Source organism: Chelon labrosus (genome assembly GCF_963514085.1).
Source record: "Chelon labrosus genome assembly, chromosome: 12".
Lineage (NCBI taxonomy): Eukaryota > Metazoa > Chordata > Actinopteri > Mugiliformes > Mugilidae > Chelon > Chelon labrosus.
This window is the reverse complement of record NC_140345.1, coordinates 5229138-5255962: the sequence shown is the minus strand read 5'-3', so window position 1 is coordinate 5255962 and position 26825 is coordinate 5229138. Positions and strand designations below refer to the sequence as shown.

Below are 26825 nucleotides of genomic sequence, written 5' to 3'. Positions count from 1 at the left end.
CTGGGAAATTAACAAGAATCTGGCAACTTCTTTAGGATCCTGCTGTGTTGATATTGTTTGTAGCTGCTACTGTATCATCAATAGTTCTCAGTCTAATATGAATTAAATGACTGCATGTTTGTGAGAGACAAAAAAAAGACGTTTCCCTTAGTTCTGCATTTACACTTACTGTAAATACTGACTGTTTACCTTACATAGCTTCTTTAATGCAGCTGCTTTCACTGTGCCATTTTCAGACTAAGAGAGGTAACAGTCTTTTATCCTGGTAAAGAGTCAGATCTTTTTCCTCAGGAGGTGAAGAGCAAGGCAGACCACAAATGAGAGGGAATATGTGTTCATTTCTGATCATCGGGTGACCGCAATAAATGCTGATGTGTGAAATTCTGATTCTGATTCTGATTCTGAAATGTGTAAAAAAGGCATCGTTTGCCAAGTTTGCCATTCATTATCAGCTTATTATTTAGTCTACAACAATGTCAGAAAATAGTAGAAACAAAAAGTGATAAAGACGTACATATCTAAAAAAGCAGGAAATTATGATGTTTGAGAGGCTCAAATCAACAGATTATTTAAGTGGGCATGTATAATTCATATCTTTCTGCTGTACTCAGGCCAAGAAACCAACCCATATACTGGGACATAATGAAGTGGTACTGAATAAATGTCTGTCTTTTAACTGATTAGTTCATTCTTACAGTAAAAAGTCTAAGCCTTCTATAATCAGATTATGCAGTCTGCTGACAGCTGAAGTGCGTCTTGTCTAATCTAAGTAACACAACAAACTCACAAACACTATCACTGTCAGCTAGTTTGTTTAACTGTGCTTCAGCCAACAGCTCTGCTCTTTAATGATTTTCACTCAGTCTTTGCCCTGCATGTCATGCCGTCCATACAGAATCCGTGGCTGCACTTAACATTATTACCACGAGAGTGAAACTCCGCTCCACCACTGGTCTTTCACCTAATCTACACAGCCATATAGATCATCAGATGAGGTCAGCCGGGATGCCGGATGGCACAAGGGACCGGGATCAATGATTTTGCTTAGCTGAATGATGGGTGTCATCAACTAGATCTCTGTGTCTTGTAAAGCATCACTGCAACACTGCTGATTTTGTTACAGTAACATATTGGTCTCCTAAGGTCGTTGCGCCTTTTCTGCAGCTATTATATACCACACATTTCCACTCTTTGAACTCTCAATCTGCTGTGCTTTGTCTGATGGCAGCCAGGCACTGCATACTGTCAGTAGGGGGGGTAGTGCTAGCCTCAAGCTATACTCGTACAGTCTACATATCTCTAGTGGACCATCTGCTAAGGTTTTCTACTCACGACCTCGTACATTTGTAGAGTTAGATGTTGGTGCATCACATCGGAATACTAGCTGCTCTTACCAATAATACAGAGGCAAGAAAAGCTTATGTTTCCATGCAGTTCTTTCTGTGTCGGGTGAGAAGGCACTGTTTTTATTTTGCTCACTAAGCGACCTCATCTCTGTTTGATGACAAATAGTGATGGTGACAGCTGAGAGGAGGGATGTAATCAGATATCTAATGCCCTCCGGTTATCCAAACCCAGAAGTAGCTGTCTGTGGCTGCAGGGCGAGAAAGCAGAGTGTGGAAAATTCCTATTGCAAACAGCACCAAAGCTAAGATGATTGATTGACTCTGAGGATAGACGGAGCAGATCAATCCATCATGGTGTAGTCCGTGGGCTTCCATGGTCTAAGACCCTATTTATTTCTGTAGCCCCTTACTGCAAATGGAAGGAGCCCTGAGGGATCCTCTGATGACAGGGCCAATAGGTGTGCTCTATTGTGTATTTATAAAGACTGATGTACATGCAGACATTGACATTCATGGTAGTAGCAGGGTCTCAATTTATATTTCATGCAAGTAAAGCTTTGCAAACACAATCTTTATTTACAGATGGAGTGTGCATCAGATAACACCAATTATCCAATAATAGAAAATGCAAATAAGGACCCACACATAGATTATGACACAAAACAATGCAAAGCCAGCAACCACCTCAAACCCACAGGCTCCCATGTTCCCATGTTAATTCCATGTCTGTTTGTTTTGGGTAATTGGGCAATACATCAAATAAGGTCGGTTTGAATTTCTCAGCTAATCTTACGGTTGCATCTTAGAGTGGGACACCGTCTATAAACATAAGCCTACTGGATGCATTGTCCTTGATGGAAAAGAGCGGCGGGCATTTTTACATGTTTAGACTTTAAAAAAGGCAACCCGTAACAATAGAAAATGTCAATCACAAGTGCCCAGAAACCAAAGTGACGTCTTCTTCGTCTTGCTCGTTTTTAATAATCAACAGACCAAAAGCCGCAGGTGTTGTGTGGCAATTTAAATCGAACAGATGAAAGTAAAGAACCTTCACAGTCAGCCATTTGCTGGTGTTTGGCCATCAGTGAACGTCTGTGGCCCTGTAGGAATGAGTCAGTGCGAGATATCATTCTGATTGGCGGCTGAGCTGAGTAGACTAGTGCACAAGAAGAAAAAAGAAAGTATAGAAAACGTTTTACATCTTGATTTGACCGAACATTCAAATACAAGCTGTACCAAGCTTCCTTCCCTCCCAACTAATACTAGTTCTTTCGGTTTGCCATTTTAAATAATCAATACCACCTGCTGGTAAGAAGAGTAATTAACTTATGCAGGTGCAGAACGTACATGCCAACTGGGCGTGAGCTGGCTGTCGGCTGCAGTCCTCGCAGTGCCTTCAAATGCAACATTTTTCGGACTGGGCAGAGATGCCCTGAGACGATGTCACAGTGAGTCTACGTTTCCAGCAGTTCTTTTATGTCAGATTGGTGCGTCCATAAATTAAGAGGATAGAATGAACATGTTTGACTGTGTTGCCTAATAAATAACTGAAGCGTCAAAAGGAGATTCCTCACAGTTGATTAATGCATTACTAGTTTCACCGCTGGGTTAAATGCATCATACAAAATTATATATTCTTATAGGACACAGTGAGACAAACTTAAGAATTAAGCTGGAAGAAGAAAAGAAAATAGTATATACTCAGTTCTGGATGAAACATAAATAATCTTTGTTAAACACATACTTGTCACTTCAATTGGATTTAATTACACACTGTGTTCATGAACACGCCAACGTCACTAGAGGGGCTTATCTTGATACATACAGTATATATCATTAGTGTGTGTGTGTAGGCATGCAGAGTACATGGAAAGCCATTAGTAAGACATTGGCCAGTGGATGTTCATTCATCACAGCTGTCACAGGCCAGTCAGTGTCGATCAGCAGGGCTGACCTGATATTACTGGATTCACATTAATTTCTTCACATACACACACACATACATGCACACACACTAATGATATATCTAATGACATACATGTCAAGATACTTCTGTATTTAACCCCTCCGGTGATCCTTCGGAAGCAACATATACGATATGAATGCAGAAGATGTGTTGATATTCTTCAAATGAAATCCATCATTCATTGTAAATTCCATCTAATAAGTGCATTAAAAATGCAATATTTCTACCCAGACACAAATAATCTGATATCAAAGACGGAGGGTGCTTTCATACACCCATGTGACAACAGAAGTCAGATTAGTTCTACGTTTCTCATTTTAGCTGGTTGCTCATAGCACAAAACTGAAGGAATAAAATATTAAAGATGTTGTCAACACTATAAGCCGTCCGGGTAACGTCACCAAAGTGAATCTCATTGATGGAGATGCTGGAATTCCAATGAATTACACTGCCCTGTTAACCAATGGTTGCCAGTATCCAATTATCAATTGCTCATCCAATAAGCATGTTGTTAGCGCTAATGCTACGTGGCACCGGAGCGACAAGGTTAGTGAGCCAGTGTGTCTGTGTGATGTTAAGGATATCTAGCTGTTTGGTATTCGAGGCATGTGGCTAGCACTGCAGATAAGGGAAGGAGATGACTCCGTAGGTGAACTGACTTTTGATGGAGAGCCCAAACACAGGGATGGTGGAGAAGGCGAAAGGGAGTTAACAAGGAGCAGGATTAAAAAGGGTTACTGAGCAGAACATGAAAAATGTGGGGAGAAATGGACTGATAAATGTCATGTCCATCAATCTAGATGAACCTTTCTGGAGGGCTGGAATACCGACTGTGTACATTAGTCTCCTTGAGGAGAATATGTCAGATAAGTCAAGAAATATCAATAATTAAGGAGTGGGATCAACTGGATATGTTCTCGCTGATGATGCATAGTACAGTATGTTAAAATGCATCCTTACTTTGTACATGAACCAGGTTTTTACTGCAGTGGCAGAGTAGGACCTGACGGTAAACATGTTCGGCTTCCGCACAGCGGAAAACTAATAATAATGGTACACTGACAAACTTGACAGTCACATCATTAACACGACTGTGATCAGTTCCAAATGTTAACTGAGTGCACCACAACCATGACTAACTTGACTCAACCCAAGGTGCTTTTGTCACCTTAAAAAGTAACTATTTTAGTCATGGACTTTCTCTATCCAAGCCATGTTTGTGACCCAAAGCAACCTTCATTACAGCTGGATTCATATTAGATTTGTGAGATCATGCAAGAATCTATCCATAGCTTGAAACTATGCACTTGTGGCAGAACTGCAGTGGCTCCTGTAAACTAATCAATGTCTTACGCGGATTAAGTGGAAGCTATGAACTTAACAGCAGCGAGGAACAACTGTTTGTCTGCTACCCTATCGTTTAATTTATTTGTTTGGTATTCATAGAGTGCCTTTTATGCTCAATATTTTCTTAAAAAGTTGTCAGGAATCATCTGCTGACGTGCTAACTACATAGCTAGCTAAACAGATAGCTTGTTAGCTTCCAAAGCTCCTCTTTCTACATACAGTAGCAGCTGATAATTTGATCTGAAAATGTCTGCCCTTCTTCAAACAGCTTCCTAGAACGATTTCTCGCATAAAGGTTCTGTGTTACTGGTCATTTGAGATGGGTTAAAAGCAGCCTTAATAATAGCATTGTCACATCATAAATGTGAAATATAAATTCTTGTTGATGAAGGTGCCAGATCAGAATGAGCTTTTATGTATGTCATTCAGCTTGTGACTGATGACCTTAGTTATTCAGTCTCAGTTTGGTAATGTGGACATTATGAGTACATCATTAAATTGTATAAGGGGAGTTTTGGTTATAATGAGTGTACGCTGCCCAGCTATCAAGATATTAGTGGCACTCTACAAGCGATTGATTCAGTCTTTTGTGCCCCTGGTTGATCAGTTTTCGTCACCAAGAATGCAAACATGACAACTAAAACCCGATGTGCAGGTTAAAGAACCGTAACAGTAAACAACACTACCGACACTAACAGTAAGTTGCAGCTGAGTAAATTTGATTAAAAAGTTTTAAACTGTTATTTTGACTGCATTCCATCGGATATGCTACACATTTCATTAAACAATAAAGCCCTTTGCTTACACTGTTGCACAGGTTAATTACTAATTGCTTGCTTAGATTGTCTTCAACCCTAAACTGCCGATTTTTACTCCCAGCTTCTGTTTTGCAGGCATCCTAACAAACTTGAAAGTATTTCTGACTGCCGGTCCTAAAGAGGTTGGCGACCGTCCAGAGATAAGCCAGCAGAAAGTGTCAGTGCCACAGTCAGGGGGAACATCCTTCTGCAGTAGCTAATATAAGATCCTTACTTCCAGATCTTATCCTATCCTTGGTTGAAGATGTAAGTCTGGGCAACTAATCCCAGTGATTACAGCTGTAAAGATAGTTGTACCAGTTACTTCACAGAACAAGGGCACATACATAGAGCCCTATTAGACATGTTCAATTGAATCCTCACTTCCAATCCAGACTGTACAATATGTTCTCTTTACGCTGGACAAACTGTTCCTCCACTCAAACTCTAACAAAATACACATGTAGTCTCAATTGTGGAGCAAATACTGCACAGTTAACATTAAGTGCACTAAATTCTGTGGATTTTGGTTTGAGAAATTCCTGTTTCCCAGTTTTGTTTTTCTTTAGACAAGAATAAGAGGCGTATTTAAAGAGAACCTAGAAGAACAAGTGACAGCCAAAGAGACAGAGCTGTTTGGAGAAGTCTGTTTACCAAGACGCATTGCTTAAATCATAAGGCTAAGGAAAGCTGACCCTGCTCAAGTAATATGCATGGCTGTGTTGTCTGCGAGACATTGATGTAGCACCCCTGTCCAGACAAGTGCAGTGGAAGATGAAGAAGGGAGGTTGGAGGCTCAGAAAACAGCCCAGCTCCCAGTGAAGTGACAAAAAATACACCAGACACAGGCTGCTGCACCACTGACTTTATTTTCTGAACTCATCCACAATGTAGGCGGGCCAGTAAGAGACTGTATATGTAAAAAACCCATATATCAAAACCTTAACTTACCTCAAATGCATAAAGATGTATGCTTCAAAACTCTATTTACTACTTCTGTCTTCACTCACTGTCATTTTAAAATCAATACTAATCTTTGAAGCTTCAAATCAGTAGATGGATTTGTCATAGATTTGTCCATAACCATATGACTAAAAATCTCAGCTTTGTGTTTTATTTATTTATTTTTTTTATCTAGTCTCTTTTCCTTTTACCGTATTGAATATTATTTATTTGACTGCTGACTTTCATTTGAAAAAGAACATTACCAACAGCGGTTTGTCCGCAGAGTCAGCATTGTGTGTCCACAAGAAGGAGTACATACATCTATGACTGCCTAGCTGCCATGGCTACCAGCACCATGAATACAAATCTCCAGCTTAGAATTTGTGCACTACAACAACAACAACAAGAGATCACACTACTAGACTACACAAGCGGTTAGGAGCCAGAATGGACCACATGGACAAAATTAAAAGCATTAATCCTGATTGCACCTCATCTCACCCCCCACAGCCTCCACTCTGCCCCGCCCCCCCCTCAGTGTCTCCATTTTCACCATTACATTAATCATACAGTGAAACTGCCCTGCAAAAAGACAAGCGTCTAATGGCGCTTTGTGCCTTCCAGGGCGACAGCGTTTTCTTGCCAAGACAGAGCAAGGGACAGAGAATTGATAGATCAAGGGATATTAGAGCCAGAGCCAAAATAAATTTGTTCCATTATGAGGCCTGCTGAGGATGAGACGACTGAGCCAGAGGATTCGGCATGAATCGTGAGCAGCAGGAATCCTTTATTTTAAAGCATATCAATGTTTAGTCTGCAAGTTGCACCAGGCAGCTGCTGAAGAGTTGTCAGAAGGAGACGGCATCAAGCTCTCATTGACTTTTGGTGCATTTTAATCTATTTTGAGGCTCACTCCAAGCTCTATGGAGCACTGATATTAGTTTTAGGCAAGTCTCTGCATTTGTGGCCCAGTATATTTAAACAATTTACTAATGAGTAACCTAACTTTGATTTCTGAATTAAGCACATTTTATTTTGTGTCTGTTATGATTTGTTAGATAACTAAGATCAACTGGGGTAAAATTGTGGGGACAGTATTTATTTAGCAAGCATTTAGCAAATGTCTGCCTCTGAATTCATTTCGTGAACCAAAATGAAGGCAACCATATACGCAACTGTGGTTTCTCTGTCACATACAACAAAGCCCCCATAATGAGGAGGCCACCACACATACAGGCAGTTAATTTGACAGTTTGGAAATAGATTTAAATGTAAGATGACTGGCCCTCACAGAGGCTATCAATAAACTACAAGAAGCCAGTGACTAAGTAGCCAATCAGCACACCTTTACACAGATTAATCTAATTACAAACAAATACAAAATGCACACTGTCCAGACATGATTAGAGCGGCTCCAGACTTCAAGCTGTACACACGTCAGTCTAATTGCAGCAATCTAATTTGCCACTCTGGGAGAGCGTGGCGTGTCAGTGCAGCAGCCCTGTCTGATATGACAGCTTCTCAGATGAGATTACACACCGCACACAGTGTTATCGAACCCCTCGCCTCCTCCCTCTCCAAAATGCCTGTCTTGCATTGATCAACAGACACGGCGGCTCAGTCGGAGAAGGGGGATCACACATTTGATGCACTGTCAGCCTGCAAAATCTGATTGGAGATGACAGCTCAAGCTACAGGCTCTGATTAGGCAGTTGATAAAGACACTCAGCAGTAACAATTCAGCCACTCGTAAGCCACTCATAAGGTCATTCAAGTTCTGAATGTAGAATGTAAACAAACGGCAAGGAGTCAGAATAGTTCTAGTTATTAAAAAGACCTTAAAAAGCAGCAGGGGTTGGCGGGTTGAGGCTTCATGAGCAGCCTTGATAAATCAACCTTGCAAGCTCTGGATATAAAACAGGGCGGTGCTTCCCATCCGGGCATTATCTAATCTGAATGGAGCTTTCTAGCTTGCTAGTTGCGCACTGAAAAATGTGCAGCCCAACCTATTTAGGAGAGCCACAATAAACTGTTGACAAAGAGCACCCGTCAACTGAAGAAATTAAACTAGCCATCTTAAAAGAGCAGCTGCTCTGGTTCATTTGCGCTGTACTGTGGGCTTTCAAAGGTAAAGGAAGAACCTGGAAATAGGGAGCTACGTGTGCTATGTCCATACTTAACGTTTAAATATACGTGCTTTAACACTAGAAGTCCCAGAGAGCAGCCATTTGGCTTTTCTACCTATAAAACCCACAGGGCAGCCGATCGGCTGGAAGGCTTTTAGCTAATATCCTAAATCACCTGTGAACCCTCCTTCTGTTATGTAAACGAGGCAGTCACTGGGGCACCACAGGAGGGGACATGCTGAGCCACTTCAAGGAAACTTGTGGGGAGGGGAGGGGGAGTGGGCCCAGAGAGCTTATGGGGGACGGGGTAAGCACACAGAGCAGTGTTCACTTCTAACCTGGCAACACCTTGAGACAGAAACTGGTTCATCCCAAAGACAAAACACCTTGACATAAAATGGGGGAGGGGGGGAATCAGAGAGGAGCAGGATTGCTGGGGGTTTGGAGGCCAGAGTGTGTGGGGGAGGGAGGCACACCTGAGGGCTGTGAACTCATTTGCTCTGTCCGGGCTGCTAACTGACTGTCTGTCTTTCACCAGTTTCACCAGGTGGCAGCCTGGGCAGAACAAATGAGCTGAATCAAAATGTAATATATGTAGAAGGATGTAGAAGTTATCAGGACCCTACAACACTGGGCTTCCAACATCCCCACCAGACACATAGGAAAAGTAAAAGAACAGAACCACATCAAAAAAGCACTCAAAATCTGTGGTTATCCCAACTGGGCCTTCATGATATTTACACATATTTACAAATAATAATAAAAAAATGCATTATCAGGATACAGTGTTAGAGAGTGGAAGTGAGTGAGACTTAGACTTAGAACTTAGACTTAAAACTTTATTGATCCCTTTGGGGTGACTCCCTCAGGGAAATTTGAGTTTTCCGCAGCAGCAAGCACACAGAGCAGTTTGCAGACAAACAACAGCAGTGGTTTGCAAATAGTTATTGAAAAAGTGATTGAATAATAAAATGGTGAACATTAAATAATGAACGGTGAACTTCCTTTGAGTGGGATTAAAATAAGATGTAGTAAAACTCTAGTAGGGAAAAATAAACAGTAAGTAACAGTGAGTGAGGTGAGTACATTTCAATAATCACGCACAATGCTGGCACTGCCAAGCCATCTCCTTTCTGCATTTGCCACATGTGTATTTGTAGCAGTCAATACATTGCAGTCACATGAGTCATTATGGCCACATTGGTCATTAGCATGGCAGTGCCAGGATTGTGAGTGATTATTGAAATGTACTCACCTCACTCACTGTTACTTACTGTTTTACTGTTTATTTTTCCCTACTATAGAGTTTTACTACAGCTTATTTTAATCCCACTCAAAGGAAGTTCACCGTTCATTATTTAATGTTCACCATTTTATTATTCAATCACTTTTTCTATAACTATTTGCAAACCACTGCTGTTGTTTGTCTGCAAACTGCTCTGCGTGCTTGCTGCTGCGGAAAACTCAAATTTCCCTGAGGGAGTCACCCCAAAGGGATCAATAAAGTTTTAAGTCTAAGTTCTAAGTCTAAGTCTCACTCACTTCCACTCTCTAACACTGTATCCTGATAATGCATTTTTTTATTATTATTTGTAAATATGTGTAAATATCATGAAGGCCCAGTTGGGATAACCACAGATTTTGAGTGCTTTTTTGATGTGGTTCTGTTCTTTTACTTTTCCTATGTGTCTGGTGGGGATGTTGGAAGCCCAGTGTTGTAGGGTCCTGATAACTTCTACATCCTTCTACATATATTACATTTTGATTCAGCTCATTTGTTCTGCCCAGGCTGCCACCTGGTGAAACTGGTGAAAGACAGACAGACAGTTAGGCTGCGTTCAGACTGCCAGCCAAAATCCGATTTTTAGCCCATTCAGATTTGAATCGGATCTCGATTTTGAAGTCTGAACAGTGACAGATCACACGAAATCCGATTTTTGCCAAACGGTTGCAAACCACATCCAGAGGTAGTTTCATATCGCATTCGTATCGGATATGGACAGATGCGTCTCAGTCTGAACAGCTCCCAACACTCAGATGGGTTTTGACTGTCCGTGACGTCACTTACGCGACGCCAGGCCAGAACCAATGCGCCAGACCGCGTGCCTATTTCCGTTGTGGAGGAGCCACGTTACGGCCACGGACAGTGATATTACAGCTATCACAATGGAGGAGGACTTTGAAAACAATTCGCCTTGGACAGAGGAAGAAACTGCATGCCTTATAAATCTTTACACTGACGTGACGTACATCCATCGTGTTGTTTGTTGTTGTTTTGCTTGTCGCTGTCGCAATTATATGACGTCTGACAAATACACGTGCTGAATGACGCTTCCGCTCGTTGCTACAGCAACCTATCAGACCGGTGAAGAATGTGGCCCAGTCTGAACAGAACCATATCCGATTTGGACACTTGCTAAAGGCAGTGTGAACAGTCAGCCCTAAAAATCGGATATGAGAAGGAATCAGATTTGAATCAGATCCGTCTGCAGTCTGAACGCAGCCTTAGCAGCCCGGACAGAGCAAATGAGTTCACAGCCCTCAGGTGTGCCTCCCTCCCCCACACACTCTGGCCTCCAAACCCCCAGCAATCCTGCTCCTCTCCGATTCCCCCCCTCCCCCATTTTATGTCAAGGTGTTTTGTCTTTGGGATGAACCAGTTTCTGTCTCAAGGTGTTGCCAGTTTAGAAGTGAACAGCCACCCTCTCCCCCATAAACTCTCTGGGCCCACTCCCTCTCCCCTCCCCACAGGTTTCCTTGAAGTGGCTCAGCATGTCCCCTCCTGTGGTGCCCCAGTGACTGCCTCGTTTACATAACAGAAGGAGGGTTCACAGGTGATTAGGATATTAGCTAAAACCCTTCCAGCCGATCGGCTGCCCTCTGGGTTTTATAGGTAGAGCAAAAAATGCTGGGACTTCTAGTGTTAAAGCCTCTACTTCATATCGTTTATGACGGGAAAATCCGACCATTGTACGGACAGCAACGGAAAGAATGCTAGTGTTTGTTGTTATATGAAATTGTGTGATCCTTCATTCATTCATTCATTCATCTTCTGTAACCGCTTGTCGTCGGGGGGGGGGGGCTGGAGCCTATCCCAGCTGTCATCGAGCGAGAGGTGGGGTACACCCTGGAGAGGTCGCCAGTCTATCACAGATTGTGTGATCATATTAAAAAGAACTACTCCACATTTCTTATCGATCCGTACAAATTCCACTTAGAGACTATTTATATGTCGAAAGGCACTGCTGCTTGCTCACCTGCAATTTCACACTCAATTACAAACTTTCTAACAATATTTCCTAGAGGAATGTGAGTTGAAACACTTGTCCGCATTGCTCAGTATCAGTTTCCCTAAAAGCGCTTCGCTCGTTCCTCTGTTTATTTCTGTGCCACCCTCTTCTGTTCCCAGGATGCCAGAGGCTGTTAGCCGCCCCGCCTATGAAGTGTGGCCCAGACTGCCAGGCACAGTCTGAAAGTTGAAAGTTCTCCCAGCCCTTGTGGCAGTTTCACAGTCAGAAGGAATAATTTCATGCAATTTTATTTATTCATTCCGCCAACATCTTCCTCCTTCCCTGCGCTCACCTCTCTGTCAGGAGTAACTGCACAAAACCCGAACCCCGGAGTGGCAACGAAAAGTATGTGTGCGGGAGCTTGAAAGACATTAGAGACGGCAGAGTTTGACCTGTGCTGATTCTCCCAGAGCTTGTTCTAATGCTTCAAGGTACGACGCCCACTGTGTCAGCGTGTGAAGGAGTGAGACAGAAACTCAGACTGTCAAACATGACTGTGTGTTTTCATAGAACACAAAACCCCAATATCTGAACAGTTGAACGATCAATGAGCACAGATACAAAAACTAAATGTTCCTGTGCGTGTGACAAAAAGGAAAGTGGAGAGAATTTACATTGGGGTTTGTTGAATGGAAAGTTTCTAAGATGGTGGATGAAAAATGAGGCGATTAAGAGTACCTACTGTGTGATTTGGTGAAATAGTCAGGTTGAAAATAGAACCAGGCTGCAATGAGGCAAAGCTAAAAAAAAAAAAAAGTACTGTGTATTAATAGTTCCTAAAATAAGCGAATAAAGCTAAATCTGCTCCCTAAAATAACCCCAAGATTAAAAGCTTGGCAGGAAGGGCTTGTGATTAAAATTGCCAAACCCTGATTGCTACACACCAAACAGCATGTCTCAAGTTGCAGAGACGTCATCAGTGTCTCCGGTTCCACGTCATCGTGGACTGATCAGAGATCGCTGATTACATAAGCACATGGGTTTAAGCATCCTAACAGCACCGAACGTCAAGAAGAAACAACATAAAGGGTTTGAGGATTCATCTGGGTGCGGAAAATCTGACCCCCGCCCTTGTATCCATCAGCCTCCGATTGAATCATTACAGTAGCATAGTACAATCCCTTATAATCCTCCTGCTTCGTCATACATTTTGCAACCAGTTTTTCATCATCTTGACTATAATCCCCACGCAGAAGCTTGATGATGTGCTCATGCCCACTGAGGGGGACTTGTTCTAATCCGAGAAGGGAAGAGGAGAAATTTGGTGGTCGTTGGTGGCAACAACAAAAGATAGCTTTGCTTTCATCTTCCTCGTTCCTCCTTTGTATGCTGCAAATGTGATTTCTGTCAGATGAAGGAGATTCTTGTCAATGCCTCGAATATATATATATAACCTTTCTATACGCCAACTGCCATGAACAGCATGGAAAGCCCCACAGCAGATCACTGTCACAGGAGCAATCACATGTCATGCACTCTGCATTCTTAATTTGTCATCTCAAGCTGCATCTTCCTCCGTTCTTTCTTTTATTTCTTCTAGTTTCTACAGTAACCATCTCTCCTTACAAACCCAGCACAACCACGCTTTTAAATCCCTGTCACTATACTTGGTACCAGTAAAGCACTGAGCCCACTTTGGGCGTGCTGTGATCTCCAGGCAGTCGCTGTTGCTTCAGTGCCAGCAGACGCAGAGCTAGCCAGGACCGTCATTACATGCAGCAGGATGAAACATGCTCTGACAGCAGTTCACCCCCAGAGTGCATTATCAGAGGCTTGCTGTCAAATTTCTCATCCGCTTGCACCTTAAATGCATGCACTTGCAGTTAGGGTGAACTATTTACAATATTCACTGGTGTTCCAAGATGTGTTTCCAGAAGAGAGGAGCGTTAAAGGTTAAAGGTAAGTTCTTCCAAAAGTCAGACTAATTGAGGCTGTATAATGGTTTTGGGTCCTAGTTATGAAAGAAGACAAACAACGCTAGCTAGAACCTCTACAGCACGTGGAATCAACTGAATGGGCAGGAGTTGTTGGTAACTCATGAAAACAGATGCAAAAGCTTTCCAGAATTAGCAAACAAGCCTAACTAGAGTCCACATTCCAAATGGTGCCATAAAGGGGAAAAAATGCCTTGTATCCACTCCTGCAGTTGTGTTTGTGCACCATGAAAGTGGACAGAATATTTCCTACCAGCTGGCTCTCAGCTGTCAGTCAACGGAATTGGTGGAAAATGCCCACTCGCGCTTAGAAGCGTCCACAAATATTATCCAGATATTGACAAGTATACAGAATACAAATGCAGAATACAAATATTTGATGTGTAAATAAAGCAAGCAGAACTCAAGTTTCAATTTGAGTTTAAAAACACAATCTTACTGAAATGGGATGCTCTTTGTGGATATATATGGAAGATGGAGGAGAGTCTTCCTTGTTAAGTCTTAAAGTAAACTGTACCTCATTGATATCTGACAACTGTACAGTGCAGTGAAGTAGTTTGCACAACTCAGTGAACGGGATAGTCAACACAGTTTCTCCAGTCTAGCTACAAAATATTGGCTGACCAATACTGGGTTTTCACAAATCTATAATTCTAAGCGTGTACGTATATTGAACCACATGCAAGAAAACCATAGCCTATATGTTTTTATAATATCTAAATTCAGATGTCTATCACAAGTAAAATATTGTGTCAGTGTAAATAACACTGAATAGTTTCTCAGATATTGTATTTTGAATCTTTACTAGTCTCAAGTAATGATCTTAAATATCCGTCTGCACATCCTCATGTCTCAGTGATTCTACAGAAATTGTAAATCATTTTCAAACCTGTGCTGCTGCTGTGTATAATCAGGATGATTGAACATGTTTTAGGTCGTACCATTACTATGATATGCGACGTGTCCAGCCAGCAGTTTGGGGCCTTTGAGACCAGAACAAATAGGCGATATTGAATGGAGGGTTGGGATGCGCTCTCAGGAGGGGTGAGGGACAAGATTCTGATTTGTCACCTGGCGCCGGTCGCTATGGTGACAGATGATTGCTACCAGATCATGATGGAGCCCGTGGGACCGAGCAATGGATGGGGTAGAAATGGAAAGTGGGCGGATGGCTACAACCCTTCACTCTGCGTGTCTCTCTGATGTGACAGGTTGTGATAGGCGCCATTTGCATAGCCCTCCGTTTAACCCTAATGACAAGTGAGGCTGCCACTCCCTCCTCTGCTCTCGTTCTAACCTTCGCGGCGCACCCCTTCAAGACCTGGCACAAAGCCTGCTGGGAGGTAATTGCGAGGGAGGGGAAAACCTGTCCGCTCCGCTAAATATGTGGGTGTGGGAGAGAGCAGGCAATTGTTTGTGAAGAGTGGAAGTGCGCACCAGCTGAACGCTTTTAATAAAAAATGTTTCTTAGGCAGCAAAAAAAGGAGGAGTTTGCAAACCAAAGAAGTGCATATGGTTGAGTCTTGCTCAGTCTGCAGTCTGTCTATGATCAGTATGCAGTGTTTGTGTCTGAGTCCCTTATGCGTCCCTTCTAAGCAGCACTGTCTCTGCAAATGTGGCTTTGTTTGCTGTGGACTGGATTAATAATGATGTAAGACAGTGAAAATTGGTGAAAATCCCTTATCGCTGTGAGAAGTTCCAAAGACCCAGAGGAACCCCAATTGCTCTATAAAAAATGTATTTCACCTTTCAATTGCCCTCCAGCCAGAGACGATTAAATAATGAATACCCAGGGCTTCATCATTCGGGCCATCGATCCAAGTTTTCAAACCTACTTCCTCTTCCTCGGTTCTCTATCATTTAAGAGCACCTGGCAGCGCTCTTCTGAAGAGCTCTTGGGATTTCCTAATAAACGCTTCTGGTTTTAAATGGTCCCCAGAAAAGGTGAGGGGTTCGGTCTGTGTCACTAGAAGCAGCTCATTTTGCATGCCAGGACAACTAGCAGCAGAAAGCGGTGACCTTATGTTCTTTAATTGCACCTCTTGGGATGAAGAGGGGAAAGTAAAAAAAATAAATAAATAAAAAATGAGGGCAAAGCGGGGTGATGGAGCAAAATGAAAAAAGAAAGGATTAAATAATAATAAGATAGAGGCAGAAAAATATATATAAAAAAAACGCCTTTCTCCGCACACAAAAGAGGTCTTTACTCTTTCATTTGTTGCAGGGAGCGGAGAGTTAGATAGCCGGATTGTGAATAGCAGCATGTGGCCAATCCCCTTAACAGCCATAGGACATCTATTGTTGATGAAAAATCTCTGGGGTGAGGGAGGGGGAGCGGTGACACCTAATGTAATGTTCTCTCTATTCCAGCACAATCACAAGCCCTGTCCCCAGCATCTGTTGGACCATGGTTCTGGTATTTAATGTGCCGTGTGCTTCAGTTAGTGACCCACATATGCAGGCACAGGGGTAATGACGTCGTTCACAGAGGGATGAACATCTCTTTAATCCTCCACTTAGGCTGCGGGATTGTTTGGCTTCTCACTTCGGAGCAAATGGAGACAGTGATAGTAGCGCATGAGAACTCTAATAAGAAGAGTAAGTGGTGACAAAATGAAAAAGAAGGGAAAATCTGAACGTAATGGATGCTTGAGAGAGATGCAATGCCGGGAATCCCATTACATCTGGCATAAATGTTCAATTTGACTCAAGGATGAACTGATAAGTGTTTGATGGCCAAAGGTCAACGTTACTGTGACCTCACAAAACATGACCATCATTCAAGAATTCATACATTGACTGTCTGAATTCATGTCTTCTGCCCGGGGGCCTTCTGTTCCTCTGGTAGGCCCTCACAAGCTCAATGGTTTTGCTGATACTGAGCTTTAGGTGATTTTTTGTGTGATAAAGTTCTCCACCTCCAAGTAAAGACAGCATGTTCCTCTCTCTGAACTATTCACTGGAGACATGCATGTCAAAATATTGTGAACTTGCATTTTATTACAATGAATATTCTTTATTTAATACCGTATATTGTATATGTCGGGATAGACATGGACATGAACTGCTACTTGACTGGTTGATGGAGGCATACAGCCAAAAGATATCAGTTCGAGCTATATTTATTTATTCTTTAGCACAAGTAAGATGTAGGGGTTGTACCGACTAGATGACTTTACTACTGTGCCATGAGGCTTTGACAGACTGCTTCACCCTCGCTGTGTGAAGGAAAGATTCATAAGGTCTTTCCATTCCTGCTGCTGTTAGGCTCCACAACGAACACCCTTAATATGTGCAATATTATTACACCTTAAGGTTTAACACTTTTACTGTTTACTACGTACTGTGTCAGTTTCATAACCCAGTTACAACTGTCCATCTGTGCAATATCTGACAATCATCTGTGCAATTCAAAACCCTGTATAGACCATTGAACTTTTTGTATATATGCCAGTACTTGTATTTTTTTTCTCTACTTTATTTTATTATTTATCTTTTATACACTACACCTTTTACTCTTGACATTTTTGCTGCTCTTTTGTATGCTGTTGTAAACTGCAATTTCCCCATTGCGGGACTATTCTTAATCTTTAAGCAGGAAGTCGACTAGTCGCCAATCACGTCACAACGTGACAACACAAATGTGGCGCCTCGGAGAAGACAGATGAGGAGCCCGGTGGGTCATTGCAGCGAACTAGCAGCGGTTCATCAAGTGTGTGGAAATACTTCACTTAAGATGAAGCCCATTCTCCCGTGACATGCAGAATATGTCAGTCAGTCCTGAAATACAACAAATGTACTACTGCAATGGACACTCATCTGAAAAGGCATCCGCTAACGCTAGCAGAGGAACGGTCCAAGTCATATCAGCAGCAGTCAATTAACAACTTCACCAAACGTCCTGTGGTAACAGAGAGAAGGAGGCTGCAAATCAACAATTTGATGGTGAATTTCAGTGTTTAAAGATATTAGACCTTTAGTTGCTATACACGAAAAAGACTTTGGAGATATACGGCTTTTTCTTTTTTTTTTTATCCTGGCTACATTATCCTATCTTACAACACGCTGTGAAGTACTATTAAACCCTACTGATGGTGCAGATTTATATAGAAAATATATCTAACCGCACATTACAAGTGTCAGACTGACGGTGTTTATGGTGTTGATGTGGGCTACGGCCGACAGCAGTCCATCCTCAAGTTTCAGTTACCATGCAGAATGTATTCAGGTCAAGAATATAGATCTCACTGTTGCAAACTATTAATTTCTACTGTGTTTTTATGTGTGACGTAATCGACCAGTCGACTCACCACATTTAGTTGATTTTAAAAATTCCAAAGTTGTTCAACCCCTAGTAAGATATAATGCGTAAATTACAAGAACGTGTAGTTTCTTGTTTCAAGTCTTTGTATTAAACTAACTGGCTACTATATACTGATAGTACAGACTCGTAAATCGAATCGGTTTTCTCATTTAACTCTTGGATGAACCCATTTCCCAAAATTCCTTTTTGGCAACAAAAAGCGTAGTGTTTCTGCAAGCTAATTTCTGTGTTTTTGAGTCAAAACACCTCTCTAAAATTATCATAATGGCTACTTCTGCAATGAAAGAGAACCTAAATTGGAGCGTTTATCAGCATTCCACCTTATTTTTCTCAAGTGCACTCTTTTGCAAGGAGTTGGTGCCGCTACAAGAGGTTAGCACTAGGGGCCAATTTATCTCCCTCACACATCTTTGTCGCAGGGAACAAAAACTAAGTAAGGCTTCAAGGACACTAAATGGATAGACAGACTTGACTTTTTCCCAGAGTGGTGACAAAGGCACTGGAAGAAAAACACATCCTGGAGACTGGCCAAGAGGCACAGACCTTGTCCACAACTAAGTTCTCATAAATCAGCTTTCTTTTGCAATCAGAGAAAACAGCCTTGCTTACAGGACCCCAGTGATAAAAGATTAATAACATAAACAAGCTGTCCACCCTGATTTGCTTCCAGTTGGGTGGTGGTGAAAAGATTTACTGTAGAATAAACACCCAAGAAAGTCTCCCACTCTTCTTGGTGATTCCTCCAGAATGCTGAAAGCTAAGTATTCACTTCAATTAAAAGCAAAATGTCTCACTGACACATGTAATTATCTAGTATCATAATGATACTAGATAATTACAAATACAAATATAGAGATGAAACCAACCAAAAAAGAAGCAAACACGTTTTGCTTTGCTTTGCTTATCATCTTTTGGTGAGCCTGGATTCATGGTTTTAGGATCAGGCTCTGCATCTTCTTTTGGCGAAGCATGAGCATGTAGGTCTTCCACATACCATATATTACCTCTTTAGCATAATGCCCAGTTTGTGTTTAACAGCGCCATTTAAATTCAAGCCTGAGGGCTCCCTGCTTTCACTCTCTGCAAGAGATAAGCCAGAAATATAGAACCGTCGCTCCTGATACTTTAAGTTAATGCCTTCCATCATAAAAGTAGGGCACGAGAGTTCTGGGAGCCAAACAGTGAAAATAATTCACTGCACCAAGGGCTTTGCCTTGCAAGTCTTGCAGTGAACAAGTGTCCCGAAATGACTTTGCATCACTTTCCCACACTCTTTCAAATCATTTCATATCTACAAATGGGAGCTAAGCCTTTACCATTAGCCTGAATTCTCATCTCATATCATCACGTCTTCCTTTGCTGCAAGCCATCTGACTTTCCTCACACTTACACAGCCTTACATCTCTCTGCTCACCATCTATTGCCATATGCACTGACCCATGAGGGCTTCTGCTGGCATGGCAGACAGAAAACCTTACAAGCAGAGGAACAAAAAAGATAGGACAAAGAAAAGAAGAGGGAGGCATAAAACAGAAGGAAGTGATATAAGGCAGTAAGAAGAGATACAGCGCTGCTGTCAACCACCACCCTCCACATTCACACTCATCTCTTCTCAGCGTAATTCTTAACAGCGTAGTTCAGTTTTGTGGCAGTGGGGGTGTATGATTTACTTATCCATAGTCAGTATATTACTTACAGCAAGTAAGTTTGAAGAAGCAGACAGGAGAACTTGTACAGAAGCCAAGCAACGAACAGTTTTTAGCCATCTAAAACAAGACCCACCTAAAAAAAATCAATATCAGTTTAAGCGTACGCTATAATTAGAATATATCACACTCCTTGAGACAGCATTTTCTGAATACTGCTCTCATCAAAGACAACAGACTTCATTGAGAAAAACTGTCATTTTACCGTGCAAAACAACTGGATGGCTTTAGTGATTTAATGTGTTCATCCAGGTCCACAATAACATAAAACAAAAAATAAATAAATAAACTGACCCACTGAAACAAAGTTAGAAACTCTTGTCTTATGTGAAGTAACACAGTTTTTGTTAATGGAGTCTGGTGGCTGTGAAGAGCATGTAAATCAATTTAAAGAGTTTAGTTCCCCATCGGAAAAGGCTGCTATGGCCAGGTAAAGCGGTTATAATATTATAAATATAGCATACCCTTTATCTGATGTACATTTATTTATTCTTTTTTTTTTTTTTTTTTTTTTTTAAGATAGACCTTGTTTTAGGGATCTAAAATATTTGTTTGCTACTGAAACTGTCCACAGCAGCTCATTGCATGGTTTCATTGCTGTAACCTCTAACTTGCTTCTCCAAACTGGGATTATACTAACCACCATCTACTGTGGATAATGCATTGACTAGGGATAAGTACAACATCCAAGCCAACATAAAAGAGACACAATTATAAATTTAAAACTGCAGTTTTAAAACTTTAAAACAGTGGAGTATTTGGATAAAAAGTGAATAAACAGAAGTAAAGGATAAAGAGCCAAGCTGGTGGTGACCTAACATGGAGTTAAAAAAGAGACTGAGAACATTGGATTTTACCAGTTAGTCGGTGAAGACTCTAAATGAGTCCTAATGATTTAATAGTCTTGACTTATATTGATCAGGCATAACATTATGACCATTATGAACACCGTCCTAATATTGTGTAGGTCTCCCTTGCGCCTCCAAAACAGTTGTGACTCATCAGAGAATGGACATGGGCCTTCTGAGGGTGTCCTGTGGTGTCTGGCAACAGAATGATGTTAGTGGGGGCCTTTAGGTCCTATGGGTTGAGGGGAGGGGCCTCCGTGGATCATCCCACAGATACTTGATCAGTTTGGGATCTAGTGAATTTGGAGGCCAGGTCAACACCTTGTGCTGTTCTTCATGTTTTTTGAGTTGTTCCTAAAGCGTTTTTGTGTGTGTGTCTGTGTCAGGCTGCATCCTGCTGGGGATGGCTGCTGCCATCAAGGAGTGTCATTGCTATGGGGTGGGGGTGCCTGATCTGGTCTAGGTGGGTGGCAATTGTCACAAGATGGTCAATGTTGTTTACTTCTCCTGTCAGTGGTTTTAATGTTATTCCTGATCGGTGTATAAATGAACTAGTTTGCATCAACTAGTTTGTCTCTTCTCAGAGCAGTTGCAGTTGCAGTCTCCCTAAATGACTTTGCTTCATGTTTTCAAATCATTTTATATCTACAATGGGATTTTTTTTTTCTTGAAAAATGAAGCTGCTTCAGACCTATATATTTGCAGAAATTCGACAAAACCATTTCAATTCTAATATTGGTAAGCACCGCCTGCTTTCAGATTTATTATTGCGGAAAGTCAATTGCAGCATTCGAGACATCCTGCACATCATCCTATTGACCTTCTATGCTGATTTACGTCAGCCACGGCAGAAACTGCTGATAACATCGGCACCAAGACTTGAAGGTGATTGTTGAAGTTATTAGCGCATGTAAATTTATAATAATAAATGCTGAACTATACAAAGACAAACTCTTGCTGGTTCACGGCTGTTTTCACCTCTAAGACTGACTATGAATATATCAATGGAATTACTAACGCAAAAAACCCCCCAAAAAAACCTGCATGAACCCAGGGAGTTAAGAGCATTGTGTAACCCTCACAGTTTTACTTTTCAAACACAGAGGTCAGAATGTCATAAATAAACCTGAGCCTTCAGTTAAACCTATAAATTTACTCTCAAATTAAGAAGATTATCTTTCACTTTATGCAGCAGTTATCCTCAGGTGCTGAGAATAGATTAGTGACAGCCTATACTTCTTTAGCACGGACTGACTGAATGTCATACTTTACCAAAACTAATAATGACTTCTGCAGTAAAGGCTATCATCAACCACCTAGAATCTAACCTTGGCCTCATTCCTTTCATTTCCTTTCATAAAGCTCCAGGAGATTTAATATTGAACATGACATGAAGTAATCTGGTGAAATCAAATGTTAGCGCCAAACGTGGCCGAGCTAACCAGTTGATATTCAACACTTCGATGCTACATTTTAACAATATTCCTATATAATGCTTGTTAATCAAAAAAATACAGTTGAGGAAAAAGAATCTGAATGTGCACATTTTAACTTTTTGCCTGAATTTCAACAATTTCCCTGAGTGAGAACTCCCACACAGTCTCGCAACGGGCCACAGCCGCTGTACGTACTCTAAATAGCTTTCTAATTGCCTTAAGCAACAAAAAGTTTTAATAAGCTCTAAAGACACGGGTGTATTTTTAAAATGAGAAAAGCGAAAGGAGAGGAAAAGTATATCTGAACCAACTCTGGTTAGGAGGAAAGAATTAAGAGAGAGACACTTTCAGCCCTGAGGATCACGACAAAGGAGAGAAGGGAGGGATTATAGTAAAAAATAGAAAGACATGCTGGGTTGAAAGAAAGACTTAAAGGAAGATTATAGTAAAAATAAAAAGTGTGACAGAGAGGGGGGTAAAATGTCTCCTCGTGCCTCTCTGTGGTTTGGCTTGTCCTTGTCTGAGTGTTGAGGAACAGGGATGTTCTGTGAATCTCGGGCATATTGACAAGCGCCTGACGCTAACCGCACTGTAAAACCAATCTTCCAGCATCTCTGTTTACTCTGGGGATTATATTAAAGAACACAGCATCCAATTTCATACCTGGCTTCCTGCACCACCCCTCACAGTGTGACATTTACTCACTAGAATGATGCCCTTTCTCTCTACCTCTCACTCTGACTTTCTCCCCCTTGCTTCTCATAGTTAATACATTGTGTCGCAAACAAGGATGGCTGAGGGCAGGAAAATGATTCCAGCTTTTAACTGGCTGGAATTATATTTTCTTACAGGATTAACCATATTCAGTCGAAGTCATCCCCCTTCCCCCAGACTTGGGGCCTGAACCATTTCTTATCCATGCAGCCAGAGATAAATAGCTTATTCTATTCCAGCTTTTATTGTTTTCATATCGGTTGGATCTGCATTAAGGTACGCTACTTAGAGGATAGCTGTGCTGCACAGATAAAGATGGCAATTAGCTGCTCAAAGTTGTGCACTGCACTGTCCATTATGAGAAACCTTTGGCTCCAGCAGCAGAGTTATTTGAAAAAATGTGCTTTCAAAGATACATATTTGCTGAGGGAAAAGAAACAACGCTTTCTATTGCAAATTGATCCGTAACACATACGCAGGCAAAAAAACATCAATGGAAAGTCACTCTGAGGCCAGGCTGCATCCAGAAGAAGCCCAGCTCCTTTGTTGCTTCAAAATATTATACAATAAGTGGAACAACCAATCAGCAGTTCCTATTTTTAACAGATCCTTTCAAGCTCTGAGTGGTTTTACAATAAAATTAAATAAAAAAGATATTTTTAAAGGAACTACAATCAGCAAAACTATAAAATATTTACACAAAAATGAACATGTGGCTATCCCAATGGTAATTAGTTTTATCAGCTTCTATCTACTTTGTGTGTTGTATGAAAGGAGAGAAGATTAGCATTCCCCTTCACAAGGATGGAATTGGTCCCTGTGGCCTGCAACACATATACGGTTAAGGCAATGCCACCTACTTTGTGGCATCTCTAACCAAGCTTTTTTTTTTGAGCCCTGTGATGGACTGGTGATCTGTCCAGGTTGTACCCCGCCTCTCGCCCAATGACTGCTGGGATAGGCTCCAGCCCCCCTGCGACCCTCCAGAGGACAAGCGGTTACAGAAGATGAATGAATGAATTAATATCTATTTTCCCCTTGTCGCTTTGACTCCTTGGCAAATAAGGCTGAATTGCTTTGGTTCATGTGAGTGTCATCGTTCTTACGTTAAGTATCACAAAACCAGAACCATACAATGTGTCCGACAGCACAAAACTCAAAACAAGAAAACCCTTTTTTCAATCTACTTATACATCAGGGTTATGATCTCTAATAACTTGGAGCAATGCTTCTGTTAAACTCACAGAGACTGATGAAGCACAGAGATATCATATTGAGTCTGCAAGAACTGTGGCCTGGCTGAATTTGTTTTCTCCTAGAAGTGATGTACTAATGCCTCTGGAGATTATTAAAAGCTAATAGTACATAGCAGACCAGAAGACAATGCCAGTTATGTAATACTTTTCAGTAACCAACATCTAGGAAAAACTTTAAATGAGAGACAACGGAAAACCTTTCTCTCTGTCGATTCACATAAGATAAGATAAAATCAGATAAGATAATCCTTTCTTCATCACACAGTGGGGAAATTTGCAGTGTTGCAACAGCACACAGTCCAAAGGACTGTACACACAAGAGATAAAAAAGTGAACTTTAAATAAATACAAATAGTAGAAAATTAAATGGAACAGCAGTTCTACGTATGTGGTCCACTGGGAGCAGGCTTGCTTGTACAGCCTCACAGCAGCAGGAAGGAAGGGCCTGCAGTAATGCTCCTTCACACAGCGCTGGTGAAGCAGCTGGCTGCTGGAGGTGCTGCTCAGTGGTGTTACAGCGCCATGGAGGGGGTGGGACTGGTTTTCCATCAGTGTTGACAGCTTTAATTCCATCCTCCGATCACCCACCACCTCCGCAGGCTCAAGAGGGCAGACCAGAACAGAGCCGGCCTTCTTCACCAGTCTGTTCGGTCTCTTCTTGTCTGCCGCTGAGGTGCTGCTACTCCAGCGGACCACTCCATAGAAACACAGGACAATGTACAATGCGTCCAGAGAGTTGGAGGTTAAAATCTGACGCTGAACTATAAATGATGTATCTACAGCAGGACTGCTAACCTCCCATAATTGCTCAAAAAAGGTGTTTGTGCTGGATCTATAAGCACTTTAAACTGACTGTTAATCTGCTAGAAATGACATTTAATAAGCTGATATTAAGATTCACATTGCTTAGTACAGCTTTATCAAAAACAAATCACTGCAACCAATCATCTTCTCTATTATCCCTTAACTTTTAATATTGACAGCACTACAGTCCATTAGCTCTCAGTGTCCTTGGCTGTTATTCTCTCCTAATGATGCCTTACATCACAAGTGAAGTAGATTAAGCTTTCATAACTCATCTTGAAACCATCTTCAATCTGAAACCTCCAGTAAAACTAACAGATCTCTGTGCTCGGCTGCATATTAAGAGGCCATTTAACAAAAGAGGCCCAAAATAACAAAACAATTAAACAGAAAAAAAAGTCAATCACCTAAATATATTACTTTAAATAAACAGTGAGTGGGAAAATCAATTTGGCTTTAATGTATTTTGGGCACTTGGTATTTAATTTTCTTCTCAGGTTATTATTTTCCCCCTGCCTCTCAGTGACTGATGCTGGCAGTACACTGTGCTTGTTGGTGAAAGCAGTGGATAATTGAATGTCAATAAAATTGTCCCGACGGACATTTAATATGCTATGCTATTCTTATTAAATACATTCAACAACACAAAGTAAGTAAAATGCGGCAAAGATATTCATACAAGAGGTCTATTTTATGTGCATACAATGACACACTTATACTAATGTGGCTTTTGATATTTATCTTTCATTTCTGTGGCCGATCCTGCATGTCTTTCACAATTTATTCTTTGTTTATCTACCTGATTATTTGCTTTGGGAGCAAAGACAGACTCACTTGCGTTTTTATTAAGGTTAAGCCAGAGCCAGCTCTTCTTGCAGTCACCGCTCTCCATTTGAAAAGAAAATACTGTCGTCGCCGTCGCTCCGTCTGGGTTCAACCGAGCCCACATGATGAATTTGGTGGTAGTAAACATTTGTTAGTGCTTGTGGCATATGTCACTCATTGGTTGGAGTTGACATTACTGTAGTTTAATGTGGTACCTATCCACTTTGTGTTACCAAAGGTTTTTTTTTTTTTGCCATTTATTGCTACAACTCAATGAATCTCCCTAACATTTCTTGTCTCACTGCAAGTCACTGCTAGTCTTCCCGTGTGTAACGGAGAAGTTTCTCAGACAGGTTCATGTGCTCCAAACTTCCTTCAAAACTAGGATTTCAATAAATGTTTGATAATTTTCATCAGAAAGTGATCCTGGATTGGTTGCCTTGAAGCATAACTGATCACCTGATTTAAGGCTTCAAACAGACTCCAGCCTCGGGGGAAACAGAATAGCGAAGAGAACACAAACTGTGTTTTCAAAAGGGCTTGCATCATTTCTTTAATAATCCTGAATCCCTGCACATGTGGAGGAGCGAGACCTCAGGTATGGAAGACAGTACCCGTCCAAAGTCTTATTAAGAGCTGATCCGTCTTTTATTAAGGGTTTTATTGTGGGATTTCCCTCTGGCGCAGCAGTGCGAACTGTCTGATATGCTCCACTGCAGAGGACCTGAAGACCCCTGCGGATCTGGCTCCAATTAGAGGCAGTTGGAGACAGTGACACCCCTGGCAGGATGTGAGGTTTCCTGTGCTGAGTGAAAGCTAAGGAGGACATGGTGTAAAGAGCTGACTGAGGTGGAAACCGGTGTGACATGTAATCTTTCATAGGACAACTCTCTTTTCTTTTAAATCCTGTCATTCATTAGAGATTTGTTGAGGAAAAGATTAAATATGTGCAGTTAATTAGAACAAACAGTTAACTCTTCATTCCTGCTGGATGTAAGTGTTTTTACGGAACACTGAAGCTGACCTCTGGATTTTTGGATATAAAGTGTCATCCTTTCACCATTTTATCCTGGTAGACATTTGTGTGAGATGTCGCCATATTTAGCAGGTGAACTATTGAGCAAAAGTATGTTTTGCGAGTTAATTTGCAATTTCACTGTC

The 26825-nt window shown here is 41.4% G+C and overlaps 1 protein-coding gene across 1 annotated transcript in view; it reads right to left on the bottom strand.

Annotated features, from left to right (window-relative positions):
• LOC311497240 (mannosyl-oligosaccharide 1,2-alpha-mannosidase IA) overlaps positions 1-26825 on the bottom strand; it is a 184369-nt gene that overhangs the window by 78550 nt on the left and 78994 nt on the right. The window lies entirely within an intron of this gene.